We start from the raw sequence: 8,804 nt of genomic DNA, 5'->3' as shown, positions 1-8,804 counted from the left end.
CTTCTTTCCACTGCGGAAAGAAGCAGCCTTCTTTCCGCAGCGGAAAGAAGCAGCCTGCCTGCTTCTTTCCGCTGCGGAACGAAGCAGCCTGAACGAAGCAGGCTGCTTCTTTCCACTGCGGAAAGAAGCAGCCTTCTTTCCGCAGCGGAAAGAAGCAGCCTGCCTGCTTCTTTCCGCTGCTGAACGAAGCAGCCTGAACGAAGCAGGCTGCTTCTTTCCACTGCGGAAAGAAGCAGCCTTCTTTCCGCAGCGGAAAGAAGCAGCCTGCTTGCTTCTTTCCGCTGCGGAACGAAGCAGCCTGAACGAAGCAGGCTGCTTCTTTCCACTGCGGAAAGAAGCAGCCTTCTTTCCACAGCGGAAAGAAGCAGCCTGCCTGCTTCTTTCCGCTGCGGAACGAAGCAGCCTGAACGAAGCAGGCTGCTTCTTTCCACTGCGGAAAGAAGCAGCCTTCTTTCCGCAGCGGAAAGAAGCAGCCTGCCTGCTTCTTTCCGCTGCTGAACGAAGCAGCCTGAACGAAGCAGGCTGCTTCTTTCCACTGCGGAAAGAAGCAGCCTTCTTTCCGCAGCGGAAAGAAGCAGCCTGCCTGCTTCTTTCCGCTGCTGAACGAAGCAGCCTGAACGAAGCAGGCTGCTTCTTTCCACTGCGGAAAGAAGCAGCCTTCTTTCCGCAGCGGAAAGAAGCAGCCTTCTTTCCGCAGCGGAAAGAAGCAGCCTGCCTGCTTCTTTCCGCTGCGGAACGAAGCAGCCTGAACGAAGCAGGCTGCTTCTTTCCACTGCGGAAAGAAGCAGCCTTCTTTCCGCTGCGGAACGAAGCAGCCTGCCTGCTTCTTTCCGCTGCGGAACGAAGCAGCCTGAACGAAGCAGGCTGCTTCTTTCCACTGCGGAAAGAAGCAGCCTTCTTTCCGCTGCGGAACGAAGCAGCCTGCCTGCTTCTTTCCGCTGCGGAACGAAGCAGCCTGAACGAAGCAGGCTGCTTCTTTCCACTGCGGAAAGAAGCAGCCTTCTTTCCGCAGCGGAAAGAAGCAGCCTGCCTGCTTCTTTCCGCTGCGGAACGAAGCAGCCTGAACGAAGCAGGCTGCTTCTTTCCGCTGCGGAAAGAAGCAGCCTTCTTTTCGCAGCGGAAAGAAGCAGCCTGCCTGCTTCTTTCCGCTGCGGAACGAAGCAGCCTGAACGAAGCAGGCTGCTTCTTTCCGCTGCGGAACGAAGCAGCCTGCCTGCTTCTTTCCGCTGCGGAACGAAGCAGCCGGCGGCGGAGGCTTGCAGAACGGCGGATCGGCTTATACTCAAGTCACCAACTTTTTCCAGTTTTTGGGGGTGAAATTGGGGGTCTCGGCTTATACTCGAGTCGGCTTATACTCAAGTATATACGGTATGTAGTTTGTAAAATGGTGGAACTGTGGATCCAGATATACCTAAAAACAAGCCTGTAGAAGTAACAGTAAGGATTAGGATTAGGATTTATTAAATTTATATGATGCCCTTCTCCCTAAGGACTCAGGGCGGCTCACAACAATAAAAAATTAAGAGACATAAAATACAAAAATTAAAAAAAAAGAATTAAACAATGAATATAAGAAATACGGGACAATTTAGCACAATGAAAACCAAATTAAAAACCATGGTCAGTCCAGGCCTGCTTGTTGGAATAATCATGTCTTCAGGTCACGGTGGAAGGATCGAAGGTCAGGGGCCGTCCGCAGCTCCAGAGGCAGTTCATTCCAGAGGGTCAGCATGCCCACAGAGAAGGCTCTCCCCCTGGGGGTCGCCAGCCGGCATTGCCTGGCCAATGGAACCCTCAGGAGGCCGACTCTGTGGGAGCGAACTGGACGATGGGAGGTTGACATTGGCAGCAGGTGGTCTCGCAAGTACCCCAGGCCTAAGCCATGTAGGGTTTTAAAGGTAATTACCAGCAACTTGAATCGCAGCCAGAGGGCAACCAGAAGCCAATGCAGCTCGTGTAGGAGAGGTGTAACATGGGAGTATCGAGATATTCCCATAAGCACCCGCACGGCCGCATTTTGCACCAGGTGAAGCCTCCGGGTGCACTTCAAGGGCAGCCCCATGTAGAGAGCATTGCAGTAATCCAGGCGAGAAGTGACAAGGGCATGGGTGCATTTGTGAATTTCGTAGGCCACGAGATACTGACATCTTCCTATAAATCTCAAACCTGCAGCTGTGAAGAACACTTCATATGATAGTGTTCTGGGTTGTAAAAGCTTAGATAAACCATAAATGATAACAGAGAGTGTTCTATATGCTTCTGCTTCTATCAAGAGGTCATTTTTGCAGTCCAGATCTAGCAGCCCTAATGAAAGAGCTTACTAGATGTGACCCATTACTTTGACTACATGGTTTTATAAGTCTATGCTTACTAAACTGAATAGTTAATTCTTTGCTATAACTATTTAAAGACATCCAAATACAAGTAAAATATCTTGTTATACACATATTTAAGCTTATGCCCACATGAGAAATAACCTCATTAAATTCTGCATATTTGTTTGTAAAGGAAGATGTGTGACTAATTGGGTGGTTAGTTTTTATATTTAAAGGCTTTCGACTAAAAAAAAAGAGAAAATATTGGAAAGTAGGGAAGGATATAGCCGAATAAAGAACACATTTTCCTGACAAAAAACATCAACTCAAAAGCTGTTGTTTTACAGTTTTCCATTATTTTAATGGTTACAGAAAGATCAGGAGTTCACTCACCTGGAATTAATCAGATGTTGTCAGCAGAAGAAATAAAGGACAAAAGCTATGGAATTTGGGATATGATCCTCATAGGGGTCAACATTCACCACCATGTTTGTCAGAAAATGTTGCTGTTTACAGTTCATGGGATCCAAAACATGACATGAAAGATGAAAAGCCAGTCATAATAGTTAGGGTACTGGTTCAAATGATATTTTCTCATAAGATTGCCTAGTCATCCTTAGGCAAGTTAGTCTCTTTCAGCCACTCCAGATGGCTAGAGGGATGGTTACAAATATACAGGGAAATTGGGTTAGGACGCTGAGCTTGTCGATCAGATGGTTGGCAGTTTGGCGGGTTGAATCCCAAGTGCCGCGTAACAGAGTGAGCGCCTGTTACTCGTCCCAGCTTCTGCCAACCTAGCAGTTCTAAAGCACGTAAAAATGCAAGTAGAAAAATAGGGACCACCACGGTGGGAAGGTAACAGTGTTCCGTGTGCCTTTGGCATCTAGTCATGCTGGCCACATGACCAGGGGGACGTCCTCGGACAAGCGCTGGCTCTTCGGCTTTGAAATGGAGATGAGCACCGGCCCCTAGAGTTGGAAATGACTAGCACGCATGTGCGGGGGAACCTTTACCTTTACCTATAAGAACAGTGGTGGGATTCAAATATGTAACTAGTTCTCTGTGTGGATGCCACTTCTGGAAGTCTATTCTGGGCCTGGGCAACAAAAAATTAACTACCAGTTCTGCTGAAGTGGTGCAAACCAGCTGAATCCCACCACTGTATAGGTAGTACTGAAACACTCAAGCACTACATAAACTTCAGGAATTATTAATACTGGAAAGTGTTGCTTTCATTTGTTAGGATAATAATCCCAAGTGACCAAACGTGAAGTGTTTAGTATGCTTCTGTGACACAATTAAGTATTAGATGTCCCCAATGCACTATCACTATCATAAAATGATAACATTAATAAGCCACTTAAAGTAATTATGAACATTCCAAACAGCTTTTTTCCCCTAAGCTATTTGATTAAGGGTTTGAATATTTATAAGATTTCTGTTCCTTTTGTGCTAACAAGATTTCAATTCTTGATTTATTAAGTTGGCTTGGATTTTTTCCCCCCTGAAGTTCATTTAACTTCAACATGATAAGCCATCTCACTTCATATATAAGTGTCATTTGTCAAATCAGTTTGGTTCCTTTTAAATATCACTGTCAGGGGGTGCTGCAGTTGGTGGACCTAGGCTTTGATACACACAGAAGTAATTTTAAGGACTGAAGTTGGCAACTATAGGTCTTGGCCTTTAGCTCTCTTAACCATTGTCAGATAATATTCTTGAGAATTACATATGAATCCAAGAAAGTGCAGAATAGATTTCAGTAGGATGTATTCTGCACTTTCTTTGATCCATATGTAATTCTCAAGAATATTGTCTGACAATTTTGAGAGATCTGGAGGCCAAGACTTAATCTGTCCCTTTTTACATGTGTGTGATACATGCAATAGACATTAAAAAAGAAAGAGGCTTCAACTGCCCATTTGCTCCTGTTATTAGATCCCACTGCAAATGCCTCTAAGTTATCAGCTCCAGAGTTTAAATCTTAAGCCTTTCCCTACCACTCTTTTGACTCAATTGAGAATTAGTTGTTCATTTCTCAGTGCCTGGATTGCACATGCTGTACAGTATGTTTCTACAATAATTCAGTCTAGCCCTAGTAGTGCTGATTGCCAGCTTTGGCCCTTAAAATTACATCTGTACATTTCAAAGACTACGTAGATCCACCAACAGCAGTGACACATTCACTCTGTTTAGTATCTTCACAGTAGAACATACAATTGCCATGCTACTTGCACTGAATTTCTACAAATTCCATCACACCCTCTAAAGTAGATATGTCTATAAGACAAACTACTTTTTCAATATCTCCATATTCACTATCTATAGAGGGTTAACATCTGTTGTGACATAATTCTAGGTTGCATGATAACTTCTTTGGAGGACTCCTGTGAGCCATTACTACCGATAAGCTCTTTAATCAAAACTTTGATGAAGTACTACCTAGTATTCTTCCAAGCATATTCAACTGCCACTCATTGCCAAGCTCGAGAAATTAAAAGCAATTTCTTAATTAAGGCATGAAAAAGTTGGGGAAAATCTATGCTGGATTTAAAATACAAAGGATATAAAAAAGGAGCTCATGTTTACAAAGAATAATCAACTGCTTGAAGTGGCTTCATTCCACTATACAGTACTATAATAGTTTTATTTTGTAGGTAGCTTTTGCCAATTTAGAATCAGGAAGCCTGACATACTAAGCAGTTAAAACAAGGGCCTTTCCTTTCCTTTCCTTTCCTTTCCTTTCCTTTCCTTTCCTTTCCTTTCCTTTCCTTTCCTTTCCTTTCCTTTCCTTTCCTTTCCTCTCCTCCCCTCCCCTCCCCTTCCCTTCAGAAGGAGGCTACATCCAAAGAAGATTAGAATAGAGTGCTGTGCAAATGTAAAGGCAAAGAACCAGTAATTGTCCCTGTGAATTCTTCCATAAGCCCAAATGAAGACTGAACTTCATAACTTTATACTTCCTAACTAGGGCAGTGCCAGAGTTACAGGCTATGAGCCTGAATTCAAAGTATTCACAGATATATTTTGCAAAACTTTTTTTCCCATTTCTCTAATATCATAAGCTCAAAGCAATACATTTCATCTGTAGAGGTTACAGTGCTGAATGCTGTATGTATGTCGATATGTAGGTTGATATCAAAAGTAACAGGACTGCACCAATCACCTTAAATTGGTCCATTTTATAGCAGCAAATTAATTATCGAAAGACATTGTTCAAATATACGAAGAGGATTTTCCCCTTAAATTCTTTATTCCAGATTCTTTATATCTTTTCCTTTGAAATAGGAGATTCCTATCTGACAGAGGAATTTAGGAAAAAGGGAAGAGTGAGAAAGTAACTCTGCTGATATCCCCTTGAGAAAGACCAGGTTAAGCAACAGGCATGGCAAGGATTTCAGAAATGTTTTTTACTTCAGTAAGATTGAATAACAGAGACATGAAAGCCTGTTCAACTTTCTCTCATATGTTGAAATCAAATGGGGTTGTTTTGAGAGTTTCTTTTCCATAGTTTCCTCTTTTCCAGGTCTGTGTAATATTTCCTACAAGCATTCCTCCTATGAATGATTCATTCATTCATTCTGTCCATTTCCAAGACTAGCTCCAAATTCCTTTACAAAACTAGAGAATATCTTTTCAGGAAATCAAAGTATATATTTTAAAATCTTAGGCCCCAGGGGACCCAATGTTCTTTTATCAACTATACTTATTGAGTATTCATTCACTACGTATGAAAATTTCCATGGAAGAAAAGAGAACATAAAGGAAGTAAGATTTTTAATTGTTTTTAATACCACAATTTATTACAATATTAGCCCACTATTTATTTTGTAAAAGAAATGGGGTTGCATTGAAAACGATTTGAAAGAAAAGTTTCACACTATATGTGAATGAATTATTTCTCTACTATTCATTAACATAGAGCTTTATTATGGCTTTTATGAGAGCTTTAAAAAAGATGTTCCTATTTCAGAAGTTGCATAAACTTACTGCATAGTCTTTCTTTCAAGACCTACAGTCTTGCACTTGACCTCCAGAGTAATTTTATAACTTTCCACAATCCTCTTTTCTTTAATATATTTGCAAGGAGAGAGAGTCTTAAAGTCAGTGTGGACTCCTGGTGACTCCCTGGACAAATGTTTGAAGATTATTGGCAAGATTTTTGCATTTCCATTGCCTCCCTTCAAGGGCTGAGAGAGAATGAATGCCCCAAGATCACTCAACTGGTTTTATGCACATTACAGGACTATAGCTCACAGTCTCCATGTTTCTAGCCTGGTGCCTTAACCACTACACCAAACTGGTTTTTCTTTAATATGTTTTATTAAAACTGTAATGTACTATTAAAGAAATGAGAAGGCTCTACACTTGTTCCACACATAAACCCAGTGCTTTTTTTTTGTAAAAGAAAAAGGTGCCGGAACTCACACATGTCATACAGCCCGCCTTGCCTTACACTACAAGGTTCCATCCAAAAAAGGTGCCAGAACTCCGTTCTGAGCGTTCTATGAAAAAAAAGCCCTGCATAAAGCTCATTTTCTTTTGTCATTATATACCACTACTTGCATGTCTGTGTTATGTTCCTGCTATAGTTTGATCTGCAGATATGCTAGCAATATTTACTTTTATTTATTGCTCAGCTACCCATTTGCTATCAAAATAATAAGTAATTCCCTCTTCTTTTCGTTTCCATATTACTTTAATCTATACTACTTTATTCAGGACTCTGACATAATACTCAGTCTTTCCTATCTTGAACCACCAGCCCCGGCCCTCCTTATTCTGAATTATATTTTTTTTCCATTGCAGCAAATGTTGCCATAAGACCAAAATAAGCACTTTTAGTGTGAATTACAAATCATGTGCCAAAGCAAAAGTTGCAAAGGAAAAGATAATAGCTCCATTCTTTGAGATATATACTATACCATTTATGGCAAATGATTGAATAAAAGACAGCATAGAGACATATTATATGCTGGGAAATTAGTTTCTGAGAAGCAGTTTTCTTGGCAATAAATGATCATCTTCTCTCTCTGATGAAAAATGAAATGCGTACTCTCTTTTCAAATACTTCACCTTGATTCTTCAAGTGAGCTAGGGATAACAAATCCCAAGAAGGCTGAAATACTTTCCTAAACTATCTTCTCCATCTGAATCATTTATTTCAGTTTTGGACAAGCCTGGCCTTATTGTTATGTGAATCAAGTAATGCTTTTTTAATGAAGGTTCTTCTCATCATTGCCTCCCTCTGTTCCTCCAAAACTGCCTTGGTGATTTCCTAACTTAAAGACATTAGCAGGGCATGCTGTGGGAGTTATTTCTCACACTGACTGAAGGACTCCTGGTTACCCAAACTAAACAGAAGGAGGAAACTGCCTCCCTTTCATAAAAGAGAAGCCCATCCAACCTTTGCACAGAAAGAGGAGAAAATGGGCATGTGTTTTGCTGCCTTAATTGCCTGTACAATATTGGCATTCCCATAGTATAATTTTTATTTTCTTTGTAATAAAGACTAATAATCAGAGTTCTTAAGATTCTTGGATTAACTGTTTCTAGTATTAAATGTTACACATGTTTCTCAATCAGCACATGTTAAATCCCTGGTCTGTGAGTTGCACTGGCTACCGATATGCTCCCAGGTTCAGTTCAAATTGCTGATTGTAACCTATAAAGCCTTCATAACAAGGGTTTGGGCTGTTGATAAATCTCTCCCTCATTGCTTCACCTGATTATGGCTGTCCATCCCACAAAGTCCCATAAAGCCGGTGTCAATGCTGGCTCTGGGTACCATCTATTCTGTCAAGCACCTGCTCTTTGAAATATTCCCCCCAAAGTGAAATTGGTCCAGACCCTACCGGCTTTTTACAAGACTTTAAAGATGTGGTTCTGCCTCTGGGCTTGGGGACCAATAGAGGGTCTTACTGATTCTTTCCCTAATTCTCTGTTGAGATGGCTTCTGGTCAAGATGATGCTATAGTCAGACAGCTATTGACAGTCTCTTCCATCTTCCTAGAGTTTTTATCCGGATAATTCTTTAGAATGTTACAGTTGTCATTAGAGTGAGAACCAGGTGATTATGTGTATTTTGATTATCTAAGGTATTTTTTATTATCTACATAAAAGGTAAAGGTAAAGGTTCCCCCGCACATGCGTGCTAGTCGTTTCCGACTCTAGGGGCCGGTGCTCATCTCCGTTTCAAAGCCGAAGAGTCAGCGCTTGTCCGAGGACATCTCCGTGGTCATGAGGCTGGCATGACTATAGACACCAAAGGCGTACGGAACGCTGTTACCTTCCCACCGTAGTGGTCCCTATTTTTCTACTTGCATTTTTATGTGCTTTCGAACTGCTAGGATTGGCAGAAGCTGGGACGAGTAACAGGTGCTCACTCTGTTATGCGGCACTCGGGATTCGACCCGCCAAACTGCCGACCTTCTGATCGACAAGCTCAGCGTCCTAACCCACTGAGCCACCACGTCCCTTATTATCTACATA

General features: G+C 41.8%; 1 protein-coding gene across 1 annotated transcript in view; it reads right to left on the bottom strand.

The window, feature by feature from the left end:
- The window catches only part of SPON1 (spondin 1), a 316,530-nt gene that overhangs the window by 217,039 nt on the left and 90,687 nt on the right, over positions 1 to 8,804 (bottom strand). The gene's annotated exons all lie outside the window — the stretch shown is intronic.

The sequence above is a fragment of the Vipera ursinii genome, assembly GCF_947247035.1.
Source record: "Vipera ursinii genome assembly, chromosome: 1".
NCBI classification, from domain to species: Eukaryota; Metazoa; Chordata; class Lepidosauria; order Squamata; family Viperidae; genus Vipera; species Vipera ursinii.
This window is presented reverse-complemented; position numbering and strand designations above follow the sequence as displayed.